The sequence below is a fragment of the Octopus bimaculoides genome, chromosome 2, assembly GCF_046866305.1.
Source record: "Octopus bimaculoides isolate indiv1 chromosome 2, ASM4686630v1, whole genome shotgun sequence".
In the NCBI taxonomy this organism is placed as follows: Eukaryota; Metazoa; Mollusca; class Cephalopoda; order Octopoda; family Octopodidae; genus Octopus; species Octopus bimaculoides.
In genome coordinates this window covers 73,403,730-73,421,232 of record NC_142929.1, presented here as the reverse complement: position 1 = coordinate 73,421,232, position 17,503 = coordinate 73,403,730, and the positions used below count along the sequence as shown (strand labels likewise).

The window sequence follows — 17,503 nt, the reverse complement described above, 5'->3', positions numbered from 1 at the left end:
GCTACCATTAAAACTCCGGCGTTTCGAATATATATATATATATATATATATATATATCGGGTTACTCCCATCATTATATATATCGGGTTACACCCCAGTGCCATTATAAGTAGTTACTCAGTAGCTTCTACATTCCATTATCAGACTTCTTTGCTAACTGTTGCAAATATACATTAGCTGCATTTTTAAGTATCCCCCGCAACCCTTCATTAATTAGTTATAGATTTTGTTACACCATTTGTTTGAATTGTAAGATACATCAAAGTTGTCAGCTTGTTTTGCTGTATTTAGATCTTTTGTGGATGTCAGAACTCCAACTTGAGAGAAAATTTTAGTCAGTATATCTCCCATTGGAGTCTTTGTGACTATTGTCTTGGACCAATTGCATGGTCTACCAATTCATGTACTAAATGTTTTTTTATGACCACTCATGTGGATCTTTGACAGCTGTTATTTTTTGTCCTGCTGAGTGACCACAAAATCCTCCTCAACTGGCAAGCCAAGTTGGGGAGCCACTTTAATCACTGACCATCCAACCATGAAGCAGGTACTACTGTACTTAGATCAGTGGTTCTCAACCAGGGTCTATATGGCATTTGGGGGTCTATGTAAGATTTTGTTGTTAAAATTTGTGCAATAAACTGATTATACTTCTACCATGCACAAAATATTTTAATTTTTAAAGCAATTCCTAATTTTTTTATTATGAAAATATAATAGGATTTTTTTTAAATATCAAATGGCTATGGAAGTCCAGTAGAGTAAATTTGGAATCAAAAGGTCCATAGGCAAAAAATGGTTGAGAACCACTAACTTAGATACTAAACTACATTCACATCTCTAAACAACTCCTTATACTTACATATTGTATGACTATTCATATTATACATGAATGCTGTTACAAACAATACATTGTATTATTGTTTTTAAAAAAATCTGAGAGTGGAAAATATTTTTAATGCCAACATGTCTTTACTCATGTAATCGCTTTAAGTTCAGAAATTCGATTAATGGCTAGTTGATTGCAGAAACAGTAGACAACCAGCCAAAATAGTTGTGTTTGCTTACAATACCTTTATGTACTGAGAGTGGACCCCACACAGACCCACTTTGATTTTACCCTCCTGCATCATTATCATCATCATCATGTGTCTGCTTTCCATGCTGGCATAGGTTAGATGCTTTAACTAAAACTGGTAAGCTGGGGAGCTGCATCAGGTGCCAATCGTGGTTTCTACAGCTGGATGCCTTTCCTAATGCCAACCACTCTGAGAGTGTAATGGGTGCTTTTTACATTCCACTAGCACAGGTGCCAGTTACATGACACCAGCATTAGCCACAATGGTTGATAAAATAAATACTGGGATCAATGTTTGCAACTATACAGTAGAGGTTGGTGCACCAGCTTGTCCACACTCCAGTGATTGACCCCAGCAAGAGAAGTAAAGGATACATACTACTAGTTCCTTTAACCCTTTTGCATTCGGATTATTCTGTCAAAGGTAATGCTGCTCTATTTACATTGTTTTGAATTAATCATGAATTTTCTCATAGCTTTGAGATTTTGATGAGGTAACTGTTGATTTTTAGAATGATAATGTAAGATTGGTGTGAGAGGCCAGATCTGATCAGTTTGAATATAAAACAAGTAGAGTATTTTGGCCAGATATGGCCAATTTAAATGCTAATGAGTTAAGCAAATTATTTGATTGAAGTTTGTTCCATGTAAGAAACTGGCATCATGAATAATTTATATTGAAGTTCTCAATTTGAAATACATTATATATATATATATATATATACGTCGGTATGTTTACATCCCTGTAACTTAGCGGTTCAGCAAGAGACCTATAGAATAAGTACTAGGCTTACAAAGAATAAGTCCTGGGATCGATTTGTTCAACTAAAGGTGGTGTTCCAGCATGGCCACAGTCAAATGACTGAAACGAGTAAGAGAATAAAAGAATATATTTTTATAAGGCTTGAACTGCACAACACTTTCCACTTTGACCGTCAACTAAGAAACACAACAACTCTAGTACCATGTATGTGTGTAGGCATAGGCATGAATGTGTTATTAAGAAGTTTGCTTCCTAATCATGACAATTTATTCTGTTCATGTTGCCTATAGCCATCTTATTACTTTCCAACTGTCAGAATGAAATTGTGGTTCTGGTTATATAATTCCTGTATCTTTTTCACAAATCAACACCTTGAGCAAGTATCTTCTAGTACAAGTATCTGACCATTGGCTGACCATTGTGAATGGATTTGGGAAAGGAAACTGATAAAAGCCCTTCATATATGGGTGTGTGTGTCTTATCTCCTTGCCTTAACATCATGTAATGGCTATAAGTTAATGTCACTCATGCAAGTGGTGTCTTTCATATCCAATTTTCTGTGAAAATATGTCTTGTTCGGCGGGAAATATTACCTTAGAAACAGCTATGGATTGGCAACAGGAAGGTCATCTGGCTGTTGAAAATCCACCTCAGAAAAATCTGTTTGACCCATGGAAAAATAGCCAACATTTGAAGGATATATATATATATATATATATATATATATATATATATATATGAGAGGGAGAGAGAGAGAGAAATATTGTGTGTGTTTATATATGTTGTTGTTTTTCTTACTGTTTGACCCTTATTTATATTAGTTTTTTTGTTTTTTTTTGGTGGGAGGTTACACTTTCGTCGTCTTGTATCCTAATAGAATCAGATATTTATTACAGATATTAGATATTATTTATTCATTGAAACAAAAATTGGATGTAGATTATGACTTTTATGTCAGAATGGACATCTGTCTCATAATTAATCAGTGTTAGTTAATCAAAAGAAAATGATCGCCAACGAAAAGTGGGGTTTTTATGTTTTTCTCTCTTTCTCTCTTTGATGTTGATATAAAAATATAATTTTGTTACAAAATGATTATGGATAACAGTATATTAACCACTTTTTTGAAAATGAGACAAGCCTAAACAAGTGACTGTTCATATACTTGGATATTCAAAGTTAGTGGAGGCATGTGACCTAATGGTTAGGTGTTGCACTCACAATCACAAGATTGTGGTTTTGATAACTGGATCAGGTGGTGCACTGTGTTCTTGAGCAAAATACTTCATTTCATGTTGTTCCAGTCCACTTAACTGTAAATGAGTTAACCTATGATGGACTAGCATCCCAGTCAGGAGGAATGTGATGATCTTGGTCATGTATATACCGTGGAAACCAGGTATCCAGCCCTGAGTCCTAGGATTCAAGACAGTATGTCCAAGAGTTGATGATGATGATATGCAAGTACCATATCTGTATAAGGGATGAAATATTTGAGTTCAGAACTGGTGAACCATTTCTACTTCAGTAATTATTCCCTTTTTTATGGTTTTGTGTGTGTTTGTATATATATATATATATATATATATATATATATATATATATATATATATATATATGGGAGAATCTACGAAAAAAACAACAGACGAAGACAGGTGGTGTAAACAACAAATGGATGTATTAGTTTAAAGCTCAGGAATAGAGAAAGTCTTTGACGTTTTGAGCTTACGCTCTTCCACATATATATATATATATATATATATATATGTGTGTGTGTGTGTGTGTGTGTGTGTGTGTGTGTGTGTGTGTGTGTATGTGTGTGTGTGTGTATGTGTGTGTGTGTGTATATATATGTGTTTACATATAGGATAGAATCTTTATAAGAATTTATCAAGTAGTTAGCGTGAAAAAACCTCATAAGGGAAAAATTTATTTATTATTCCCTATAAATATATGTATATATATATATATATATATATATATATAGTTATACACATGAAATAAATGGATAATTGGGACATTACTATGCATATTTCAGTGGCTGTGTGTGTATGCATGCACACACACACACACACACACACTCACTCACACATACAGCATGCTTCCACACAGTTTCTGTCTACCAAGTTCACTTACAAGGTATCAGTCCACCTGGGTCTATAGTTGAAGGCACTTACTCAAGGTGTCATGCAGTTGGACTGAACCTGAATCCACATGTTTGTAAAGTGGACTTCTTAACTACACAGCCATGCCTGAAGCTTTGTGCTTCGGTGAAAGCACAAAAGGAGACAAAAAAATAATGAGGTAATGTTAAAGTTGCTGATTTGTGACAAATTTAAAGGAACCAAGTTTGGCGAAGTCAGAGGTGAAGTTAAAAGGTGACAATACTTATAGCCTGGATTAGGTCAATCATCATCATTATTGTCATCATCACCACCACAGACATCACTTTACACCTACCTCTCTGTGTTGACATGTTGAGTTAGAGTGGAACACTGATAGAATTCAAGTTACTTTTTATTAGCATCATAAGCATACAAATGTGTATGTATGTGCCTGTATTCGTGCACCTGTATGTCTGTAATACTGAAAGCAGCATTCTTTTGTTGGTTTAGTATATAGACCATTTGAGCTCATTTAATTTTGAAGTTTTATCATGTTAATGAGTTGGAAAAAATTTGTTGTGTATACATACATACACACACACACACACATATACCAGCCTTTCCTCTGTAAAACAGATAACTACTGAGATCAAATTATTGTCTGATATCTTTTTATCCTATACATAAAAGATTGTAGGTCATATATTTTCAGCTTGATTAGGGCCAAAATTCGTGCTGCAAGGAATAAAACTTTTGATGTGTGTGTCTATATAACTTGTCTGTGTGTGTAGGTGAAAAACATATCGTGTAATACATGGAAACATTACCTTTTACTTGTTTCAGTCATTGGATGGCAGCCATGCTAGTATACTGCCTTAAAGGTTTAAGCAAAAAAATCAACCCCCGATGCTTTTTTTTAAAGTCTTATACATATTCTATCCTTTTTTTTTTTTTCTTTTTGCCAAACTGCTCAGTTACTTGGACATGAAAACCAACACCAGTTGTCAAGCAGTGGTGGGACACGCACACACACATACATCAGCCCTCCATGCAGTTTCCATCTACCGCCAAGCAATGGGACTGAACTTGAAACCACATGATCCCAAAGAGAGCTTTTTAACCATTCAGTCATGCTTGCACCTAACATTCATTGTCTGCAGTGGGGGGAGGGGTTGTTTTTAATTTAGTTCTCTTCTGCCTAATGTGTACTGTAAGTCATTTGCGTATTACAAAAAGATACAAAAGAAATGTTAGCACAATACAAAAAGAAATTTTTAAAAAAAGTAAGACTACCATCACATTCAATTATATAGGCATTGTAAACATATTGAAGTGTTAAGCTAACATCTTCCAATTGACTACAAGTGTCTCTATGTACTGACTGATGTTAAGATAAAGCCTGGCTTGTGTGCATTTATGTATGACAAGTGTGTGTGTGTGTGCACGCGTGTGTGCCTGTGCATGATTACATTAGAAACTGTACAAAACTCTCCCATTTCTGAATATTGTAAAGCTTAGAAAATAATTTGTGTTGTCAACATATACTCACCCATTTAAGGATGATTTAAAAAAGCAGCAGTGAAATGTTTGCATGAGAGTTAATTGTTAACACCATGTGTGTGTCTATATATATATATATATATATATGTATATATATATATATATATATATATATATATATATATATGTGTATATATATATATATATATATATATATATATATATATATATATATATATATATATATATTTACATACATACATATATATATATTTATATGTATATACACATATTTACATACATACATATATATATATTTATATGTATATACACACACAGATATATATATATACACACACACACACACATATTTATATACATACATGTATATGTACATATATCATTGCTATTATGCAAAATTGTCATAAATCCAAAACGTTCCTTTTTCTGAAAACAAAAAAATAGTTTCACCATTCCATAGCAAAACCGTTGTTCTACACATTGACAATTCTTGATATCTTGGCATCTGAAGCAGCTGGAGATATGATAGTTTGACGAAAAGGACTGGCTATTGCAAACCAAAACAAATTTTGAAAAATATGTATTTGGCCAAATTTGGACATGCGACAGTTTAACATAATAGTAACGAATTATATATCTATCTATCTATCTATCTATCTCTATATATATATATTGCAATAGCCAGTTCTTTTGGTCAAACTATTGTATCTCCAGCTGCTTCAGATGCCAAGACATCAAAAATTGTCAAAGTGTAGTACAACGGTTTTGCTATGGAATGGTGGAACTATTTTTTCGTTTTGGACTTAGAACGCTTTTGCATAATAGCAACAAATTGTTTAATGTCTACTTTTCTATTTCGTATGGGTTAGACGGAGTTTATTGAGGCACATTTTCTACAGTTGGATGCTTTTCCTGTTGCTAACCCTCACAAAGTAATAAATATATCCACAAGACCAGACAGGTACTGGAAAGGAATGAGACTGATTGCATGACAGTGATATTCATTTATAGATATCACACAATGTCAAGAGAAGTGAGGAGACACACACACACACGCACATATATGATAGGCTTCGACTCAGTTTTTATCTACCAAATTGTCTCACAAGGCATCAGTCAGCCTGGGGCTGTAGGAGAAAACATTTGTCCAAGGTGCTTCACAATGGGATTAAACCCAAAGCCATGTGGTTGCAATGCAAGCTTCTTAACTACACATCCATGCCTAGGCCTATTTTGCATGTAAGGGATTTCATCTTGCTTTGAAAGCAGGAAGGGAGCTGAAGATTTGCTGACAGGAGAATTGACAAACAGCTCATTGCTCTCACAGCAAATGGCTTTCATGGAGCACAAAAGTAAAGAAACACACACACACACACAATCACAGGCTCCTTTCAGTTTCCATCTTCACATTCCTCCTTTGATTGGCTTAACATGAACATTTAACTTTTCTACCTAGCTACTGTCTTGAAATAGCTACCAAGAAATATTCAGTCATTTTATTTCAGAACCCTTCATTCCACCACTTTCCCAACCTTTGTTTGTGTAACATTCAAAATTGCTGACACAAAACACATTGTAATATCACACATTATTTCACTCATGAAGCTTTGGTCTGGGGTTCCAGTACAAAGGACTTATCCTAGGTGCTGTACAAGGGGACTGAACCTCAAAGCCCACAAAATCAAGAATTGAACATCTCAACCGTACAACCATGCTTGCACCACTCATCTCTGTCTCCCTCTTTCTCTTTCTCATTTTTTTTTTTTAATTCTAACATCTTTGCATGGTGTTTTGTAAACCATAATCTCAGATACTTTAGAAAATTTTTCCAGTAAAATTCCAATGTTTCCTCTTGCACTGAGCACAAGAGCCAAATATATCAGTGGAGCCACTATAGAAATTATCCATATTCTGTTTAGTTCAGCTTTTTTTTATTACTATTATTATTTGTATTTTCTTTTTACTTCTGAGAATCTCATCACATTTCTGATCTTTTTTTCAACTTAACCTAGCACATTTTTGCTTTCACGCACACACACACACACACACACACACACACACACACACACACACACACACATACACACACACACACACACACACACACACACACACACACACACACACACACACACACTTACACACACATGTTCATTTTGTAGAAGTGATCACTAATCAAACTGCTATTTTGTTAGAAGAAAACCTGCTGCTGCTTCTCTCCCCCACCCCCTCGTTTAATTACCTATTTACTGTAAAGATCTGATATAGAAATCAATACACAGCACATAAGTATGAATAGGTATGTATGTGTGTCCCCATGTCTTAATACACATACAAAGCTGTGCTGAATTTCTGTAGTTTGTTTTTCCTCTTCTTCACTATGCTCTCTCTCTTCTCTTCTTCCTCCTCATCCTCCTCATCCTCCTCTTCCTCTCTGTTTTAGAGTAGTATACTACTTTCAGTGTTATAATTGGCAGGAATCTGAGAAAGTGCTGAAGTAGCAATGATGGATTATGATATTGTCATTTCTAGTATCCTCATCATCACTCATCATCATGTTCATTGCTATCATCATCATTAGGAGCACTACCACCATCACCACCACCATCATTATCATCACTTTCATCATCACCATCATCATCATCGTCATCTCTCCCAGTAAACCATGTGATAGAAACGTGTTTTGAGATTAAACTACTTAGAGGCAATAAAAATAAAACTGTTTGTCTTGTACACTAACGCGATAAATAGTATCAGTCACTTGACCTCTTCTGATCGATTTTAGTCATCAATGTGATCAGTTGTATTGATTTCCACAAGAGATAGAAATGAGATTTGTCATGTTCATGCTTTTCCAAGAGCATTAGTATTGTTACTGAAGCGAAATAGTTAAATGCAGAGGTCAACACCTCAAGTTCAAATCTTGTTTATGAGAGTTTACCATCTTCTGTACTTTTGTCTCACCAAATAATGTAAGTAGTGTTTCTTATAGAGAATATCTATGAACTAGATAGGAAGAGCACCTAACCATAGAAGCCATACTAAAGCAGATAAACTAGAGCATGGCTTAGTCTTTGAACCCATCATATCCTGTCAGACTGTCCCACTCCTGCCAGCACAGAATATGAATGTTAAATAATGGTAGTGAATGGCATCATCAACATCGACTGGTGCCTCCTCTGTGTGTCTTAACTTGCTTGATCAAAATCAGAATCAAGTTGCTAACATGGTAAACCCTCTTCTTTCAGCTAGGTTAAGTCTTTGATTTGTCATCAAAATGTATCTTTGGTGTGTCTTTACTACAAGTATTTCCATGGTCATTGCCCATGATGAACTTCCTGGTCTAGTACCTTCTGTCAAGACCTTTAAACTTGTCACCCATTTCTCTTTGCAAGTGCATCATTTCTCTTTTTGAGTTTCCTTTTATTCTAATAGCTTTCTTTCCTCGAACAGCTGCTCTTTGGAACTCATTACCAATGTCTTTTTTTTCCCTCTTGTCTATGATATTTGGTGCTTTAAGCTTTCTGTCAATTGACATCTTTTAAATTTGTAGGCCCTTCTTCTTTTCCTTCTTTGTAGTCCCTCATGCTACAGTGGTTTCAATCTCTGTTTGGAACAAAATCAATCAACATAAAAATGTAGGTTGAAAAGATATGCAATGTATGGCATTGCACTTCTTTCTCTCTCTCTCTCTCTTTTGTCAGTATGCTATTTATTGTATATTTATATATGCGGAAGTCTATGAAAACAAATTTCGGCATGGTTTTCTATGGCTGGATGCCCTCCCTAATGCCAACCACTCTGAGAGTGTAATCGGTGCTTTTATGTTCCACAAGCACTGGTGACATTTGCATGACACCAGTATCTGCTACAAGTGTGATTTTGCTAGGCTTGATGGGTCTTCTCAAGCCTGACATAATGCCAAAGGTCTTGGCCATTGTCCTAAACAGACAGGTAAAGATGTGCCTCAATGTACAAGTGAATAGAAACTGGGGAAGAGGAAGATTAAAGATGAAATGAGCAGAGTTGATTAAGGTTGATTGCAGGATGTTGAATTTTATACAAGAGATGTCAAAAAAATACAACAGATGGTAAGATTTTGTGTTGTAAAGGACACATATAACCTATGCAAACATGGAGAAGCAGATGTAAAAATGATGATGTCCTAAAATTAAAGATCAAAAAATATGTTTGTTAGTTTTAAGATCTTCATCATCTTCAATTAATGTTTTCCATCCTGGCATAAATTGGACAGTTTGACTGAATCTGACAAGTCACTGGTCTGTGTCAAGCTCAAATGTCAGCTTTTGCATGGTTTCTACAGCTGGATGCCCTTCTTGCCATATTGTTGAGCTGCTATATTGGCTGGTTGAGCAACTCTGTGCAGCCTGTCTCACTGTGTAAAGAAATTGTCAGTATACTACTCAATAAACCCATTCTCTTTTTTTAGTATTCCATTCAAAATATTTAGATTTGACACAGGAAGTCTTCACATTCCTCCTTTGATTGCTTAACATGTCTTGAAATAGCTACCAAGAAATATTCAGTCATTTTAAATCAGAACCCTTCATTCCACCACTTTCCCCGACCTTTGTTTGTGTAACATTCCAAATTGCTGACACAAAACACATGTAATATTACACATTATTTCACATCATATCATTCACAACTGCACATTGACTGACAAAAGACCTACAGATGTTAGAATCCTGATGACACCAGTACAGATTAACTGGTTGATCATCATCATTTAATGTCTGTTTTCCATGGAATGGAGGGTTTAACTGTATCCGGCAAGCAGCTGGGATGCACCAATCTGCAATGTCAGCTTTGGTATGGTTTCTCCAGCAGGATGCTCTTCCTTATGCTAGACTATACAGTAACTACTGAGTGTTTTTTTTTTCATGCCACTTACATGATAGTGGGATGTAAAAAAATTTTACCACTGGAAACTATTTTTGTAGGAACACTTGTCCATACTACTTTATACTCAGTTGATATCATTATTCTACTCACACAAATATCTAATCTCCTAACCAATGTATACAGTAGTATAGCATGTTGTTTTCATAACACTAAGTAAATAATGTCCAAATTACAACAATAAATAAACACTGTATGAGCACAACATTCGGTTAAATTTAGAAATATAACAAACTCTATGTGACACCGGAACACAACTATTTCACTTTTCCAAGTAGATTTTGTCCTCCACACTTAATGCAGACCAGCACAAAATACATAACCAAATCCTATCTAGCATAAGCACAAGATCTGAAATTTTATGGGAGGGAATTAGTTGATTACATTGACCTCAGTGTTCAACTGATAATTATTTCATCAGGCCCAAAAGGATGAAAGGCAAAGTCAATCTCGACAGAATTTGAGCTCAGAATGTAGTGATGGATGAAATGCTGCTAAGCATTTTTTCCAGTGTGCTAGCAATACAGCCAGCTTATCATGTTTTTTTTTTAACAATGAAGTCTTGAAAATACATAACCAGATAAGCACAAAAATATCCGGCTTTTTACATTTGTGTGTGTGTGTGTTTTGTATGCATGTGGTTGCATGGTGATTTCAGGTTCAGTCCTGCTGAATAGCACCTTAGGTAATTGTCTTCTACTATAGCCCCAGGCTGAACAAAACCTTGTGAGTGGATTTGATTGCAGAAAGCTGGTATGTGTGTATGTGTACACTCTCACGCACACACACACACACACACAGATCTTTCCAAATAGATTTTCTCTTCCATACTTAATCCAGACCAGCACAAAACACATAATCAAATAACCACAAAATCAATTTCCTCTTTTCATTCACCTTTAATAACTCTTGATAAAACAAACCCACCACCTTACTAACTGGGTTGATTATAACCAAGGTATTTCTTCTACACATAGCTTAGATGTACTAGAAAATTGGTCAGAATATTCTTTGACCCCTGGCTGCATTCCACACGACCAAACATTGCCTAAAGAATGTGCAATGAAGCCCTAAATTAAACTGGAAGGATTAGCATTCAATTTAATTCAGTCCTGTATGTCATATTTTCAGTTGGATACCTTAGGTTCCAGCAGGTCTGATTCTGATTTATGTCCTTGCAATAGCAACATTTCAACTATCTCCATTTGTGTATGTTCCATTGTTGAGTTGGATAGTTTCCCCCCTGTGACAATGTTTTATGGAAATAGATTTATTATTCATAATAAGGATAACATGATAGCATTACTTTTTTTTGTTTCTCAAAGTTAGCCTGTGCTGTTTGCTAAGCCCTAAATAGTTGACTTTAGAGACAGCAATACTGTTGTTGTTGCATATGGTTGTTGTTCTCTTTTATTTCAGGCTGTCTCATTTCACATCTTTTTTCCACCTCTCTGACCTAAAAAAGAATTTAGAAAATATCAATTGGCCATTGTAAATCCAATTAACTGATCAATATAAAAAATCAGCTCTCTCTCTCTTTCTATATATATATATATATATATATATATGTATATATATATATATATATATATGTATATATATATATATATATATATATGTATATATATATATATATATATATTCATCACAAATTTCTGCTGACATGCAAGAGTAGACATTAAAGGGGAGTAACAATGGTTATGTTTCTGTAAGTTTTGAGATGAATTATTATTACTAGGATTGTAAAATGTGAAACAATCATATCCTCCACAAAAAATTATACAGAAACCCTCCAAAACCTCTACTGTGTGTATCGTGTGTGTGTGGGGGGGGGGGCTGTAGCTAAATGGTTTAGGTGCTTGCTTCCCAACCACACGGTATTTAGTCCCACCATGTGGTACATAGGGCAAGTGTTCTCTACTATAGTCTCAGGTCAACCAATGCCTTGTGAGTAGATTAGGTAGCTGGAAACTTCAAGATGCACCTTATATATATATATATATATATATATATATATATATATATATATATATATATATATATATGAGGGCACATGGCCTAGTGGTTGGGAGAGTCCATCATTTATATATATATATATATATATATATATATATAAATGTAGAAAGGATTAAATTCCACACTGTCTTCCTGAAGCACATCTGCTTCTTCCAGTACTCCAAAGTCATGTGTTATATTTGTGTGAGGTATGTATAAGAGTTGAAAATTCTGGAAAATATCTTCAGCAGAATAATTACATCTCAAAACAGGAGATCAGAGAATAAATGGTGAATGAATAATACCAAAAATATTTTTCAATTTCCTGATTTGATATATGTGAATGTGTGTATGTTTGTGTCTCCTTGTTTTGACATGGCATGGTTGTTGTAAACAAGCGTCATTCATTTCCAATATTCTGCGAGAACCTGCTTGGCTATGGGGGAAATATTACGTTGCTTGGGAAAAGATGAGGATTGGCAACAGGAGGGACATCCAGGCATAGAAAATCTTCTTCAATAAACTCCAACCAACCCATGCAAACATGGGAAAGTGGTCATTAAAAGAATGATGAGTGTGATGATGTGTTACGTCACAGAAATGGTTAGAATTAACTAACCGATTCCATTATCCCATTACAGGTATCATCAAATAACAAATCCATTATATATGTATATTATATATATATATATATATATATATATATATATATGCTTCCCCACCACACACACACCTAGTTGCCTGTTACAAAAGCAAGCAGTATACTTCATTGTTCAATAATAGGGAACAGGTTTTGAAATTGAGGATTAGATGCATAATGGCCATTCAGAATATTAACTTCCATCAATATTTCCGCTAGTCTAATTCCATCTCCAGCTGCCATATTTTACATATATACGATTTTGTGTTTGGCGATGTTGGCAGTGATGGTAGTGGTGGTAGTAATGATGATGATGGTGGTATCAATGGTGATGATGATATTGGCGATGTTGGGGATGGTGGTAGTGGTGATGCTGATAATGGTTGGGGGATGGTGGTTGTTGTGATGGTGTTGGTGATGATAGTGATGGTGGCAATGATTGATGGTTGTGATGGTGGTAGTGGTGGTAATAGTGATGGTAATGGTGATATTTTTGGTGACGAGGATGATGGCAGTGGTGTTTGTCGTTGTCATTGTCGTGATGGTGGCAAGCTGGATCTGTTCGATAGAAGAAAAAGAGATGATGAAAAACAGCATGGAGAGACAACACCATTGGATTTAATGGGACATTACCAACATCTGCAACGTTCTTGATGGAGATAAAAACAGTTAGAGCAAATAATCAAGTTATATATATAGCACTCTTTTAATCAACCACAAAGATTAAAAAAGGAAAAACTAGATGTGATGATGGTCATGCCTTCACTAACATTATTAATGATCTACATTTAAAACATCCCGATTTAGGGACCACTCGGACTAGTTTACAAACAAGGTTTACTATGGACATATTACTGTACAATAGAGCGCATCCAGTGCAAAGAGAGAGAGAGAGAGACACACACACACACACACACACACACACACACACACACATACACACATTCAAAATGGGCTTCTGTACAGTTTCCGTTTTCGGACTCTACTCACATAGCTTTCTTCAACCTGCAGCTATAATAGAAAGTACCTGTGGCATGTATTGTGTGGCAGGACTGAACCCAAAACTACACATTTACAAAGCCAACTTCTTAACCATACAGCCAAACCTGCAAATATATATATATATATATATATATATATATATATATATCATCATCATCATCGTTTGACATCCATCTCCCATGCATATATGTATGTATCTGTGTGTGTGTGTTTTATGTGAATAGTGATGATGATAGTATAGTCCTGTATTAATGTCTAAAAAATCCTATGGGCAGCCTTTGACTTTTAATCCTTGGGTTTGGGGGGGGATTTGTTTAGCCTAATAGTTATATTCTATTATTTGTAGCATTATCTACTTTAAGCCTCCCACCTCCCATTGGAAACAATTTATATTAAAATTAGTTTGGATTTAAGAAAAAAAAAATAATAAAACAATTTCTGCTGATGCTAGATGTGATTGGTACTAAGTTTATTTACTGTGCTGGTACTAACAAAGTGTGACTGCTACACAACTACTTGTTCTAACACTCCATTACTGTTGTTGTCAATGTCTTGACTATAATAAAAGACCTGTTGGAGCAAATCAGTGGAAGAGAGAGGAAGAAATAGATATTGTCTGACATTGTCGCCAACATGAACATATTGTTAACTAATTTCCTACACCTTTTCTCAAACAGTTTTTTTCTCGATAGATCTTAGTGTTTCACTTACTATGTTAAACATTTCCTCCTTACATTAACATTATTATTAGTGAACAAGACAAGAAATGGACTAATTCTTCATAGAGGCAGGACAGCAGGAAATGCTGAGTGATTCTTCTTCAATTGACATTGTTACTATACAAGAGTACTGAGTTAATTCAGTGTAATATGCAAGTATAAAGCAGTTAGATGTGTTCTCTTTAACACAGATGTACAGCAGGAGCCTAGATACAGCACACCCATACAAACTTGGCACTTTGCATTAAATAAACAAGGATCATCTAAGGCATTGAAATCTAGAACCAACTGCAAGAGGAAAAATGTGGCAAATATTTTTTAAACCTCAGTTTTTGTCTTTATCCATGTTGTTGTTGTTATTGGCACTCTGTCACTTATGACGTTGAGGGTTCCAGTTGATCCGATCAATGGAACAGCCTGCTCATGAAATTAACGTGCAAGTGGCTGAGCACTCCACAGACACGTGTACCCTTAACGTAGTACTCGGGGATATTCAGCGTGACACGGTGTGACAAGGCTGACCCTTTGAAATACAGGAACAACAGAAGCAGGAAGTAAGAATGAGAGAAAGTTGTGGTGGAAGAGTACAGCAGGGTTCGCCACCACCCCCTGCCAGAGCCTCGTGGAGTTTTAGGTGTTTTCGCTCAATAAACACTCACAACGCCCGGTCTGGGAATCAAAACTGCGATCCTATGACCGCGAGTTCGCTGCCCTAACCACTGGGCCATTGCGCCTCCTGTCTTTATCCATATGCTGTTAACAAAGAATTACTATAGTTGTTTGAACCATGTTTTAACAGTAGCAGAAAATCGAATCATCGACATCTGAACTAGTGATGCAATATATTGTTATACAGTACTGAACTATATTGTATACTATACATTATTAATACAATATTGTACACTATATATTATTATAAACTACAGAACAATTTTTCCTTTCACCTGATGCTAGTCCTCACTTGTTTCTCCTCCTCATTTCATTTCTCTTCCCTGCTTTCTCTGTCACTCTGTTTCTCTCTCCTGAGACTTCCTGATTCCTCCATATCAAGCTTACATTTTGTGTTCCCCATCAGTTGAGGCCAAGATGTAAAACTCTGCTGTTTTAATTTCCATCCTATCAACTTTACCTTGAAGGAGGACTTTGTCTGATATGGATTTTCCACTCTCCATGGATGATAATGTCAGTGTTCTCTTGCTGTTCATTTTTCTAAAATGATGATAATTTTGCTGATGCAAACCTCTATAAGTCTCTTGATTCTATTTTAACTTAACGAATCGTCATAACTAAAGATTTGCAGATATCCAGATTTATAATAAATAAATAAATAAAATAACATTTCCTATGTTAAAGTGACATACCATGATACAGAAGACTTCATTTCACTGTGTATTGCAGTGAAATGAGCAAGTGAATATGAGGTTAGATTACAGTGGACCTTAATATAGCCCTGCAGTTCACCAGATGCTGTCAAACCATCCAATCCATGTCAGCATGGAAAATGGGCTTCAAACAATGATGATGATGATGACAATTATGACTTCTATGATATGGATTCAAACTTACCTGTAGTGATGCTTTGCTCCATGTTTGTGCAATGCACATAAGTCTATTTTCCATGCACCTCAATTCTGAGAATGATTTCTTTGGTAGTCAATAATGTTTCATCCAATCTGATATATTATATTTGATAGCACAAAAGACATATGGGCATACGTCAAATACACCCCTGTTTCAGCAGTGCCTATTAAAGGGAAAAAGTTTTTGGTGGATTAAAGCTGGGAGGCCCAATTTTGCATATAGGATGTAGTGATTTTCCTTTTTTTTTTTTTTTTTTTTTTTTTTGAGGCATTTTTTGGGGGGAAAATGCTTCTTATATGTCCTCAAATTCAGTGCATATATCTTTTTTTAAAAATCTTTTATCTGTATCAGTCATTAGACTGCGGCCATGCTGGGGCATTGCCTTGAAGAACTTTTAGTCAAATGAATCAACCCCATTACCTTTTTCTCTGAAGCCTGATACAGGGATGTAAACAAACCAACACCAGTTGTCAAGCATATATATATATATCTATATATGTATATATATATATATATATATATATGTATATATATATATATATATATATATATATATATATATACATACATACACACACACAACAGGCTTCTTTCACTTTCCATCTACCAAATCTACTCACAAGGCTTTACTTGGCCCATGGTAATAATAGAAGACACTTGCCCAAAGATGCCCTGCAGTGGGACTGAAACCTGGAATCATGTGGTTGGGAAGCAAGCTTCTTACCACACAGCCACGCCTGCACCTATATATAAGTTTTTAGCGCATTTACAGTATTATGAGAGGCCTAATTTAAAATATAGGATCCAGAATGATTTTTTTTTTTTTACACATTTTTTGTGGGGTGGGGAAGAAAAGTATGTCTTACACACCTTCAAATACAGTAACTCTCATTCTCTTAAACTTATAAAACACCAACTAAAAATTGACCCTTCTGAACACTCCTTAAAGATCATAAAAACATTGAAATTCTCTTCATTGTCAATAGCACTAAAAGGGTGTTCTTCCTTTATTCAATCCCATCTTTTGTTTCAATCCAGTTAATTCTTTATGCACAAAATTTGAAAACATTTGTGCTTTTCTTTATTTTTTTTTTACCATTCTTCTTTCATTTTCCATTGTTTTTCCTCTTTTATTCTTATTCCCATTCTCTTCCTTCTGTTTTGAATTTGTTAATT

The 17,503-nt window shown here is 35.1% G+C and overlaps 1 protein-coding gene across 15 annotated transcripts in view; it reads left to right on the top strand.

Moving 5' to 3' along the window:
• LOC106872104 (uncharacterized) overlaps window positions 1-17,503 on the top strand; it is a 361,913-nt gene that overhangs the window by 146,864 nt on the left and 197,546 nt on the right. For 7 of the 15 annotated variants that reach the window (XM_089347016.1, XM_089347014.1, XM_089347012.1 and 4 more), the window contains exon 4: window positions 15,701-15,834. The exons of 4 other annotated variants lie outside the window; for them this stretch is intronic. The gene's annotated coding sequence lies outside the window, so the exon portion shown is untranslated. Of the gene's footprint in view, window positions 1-7,479; window positions 7,626-15,672; window positions 15,835-17,503 lie in introns of all 15 variants that reach the window. 4 more of the 15 variants (XM_089347005.1, XM_089347013.1, XM_089347007.1 and 1 more) reach the window with 2 other exon arrangements.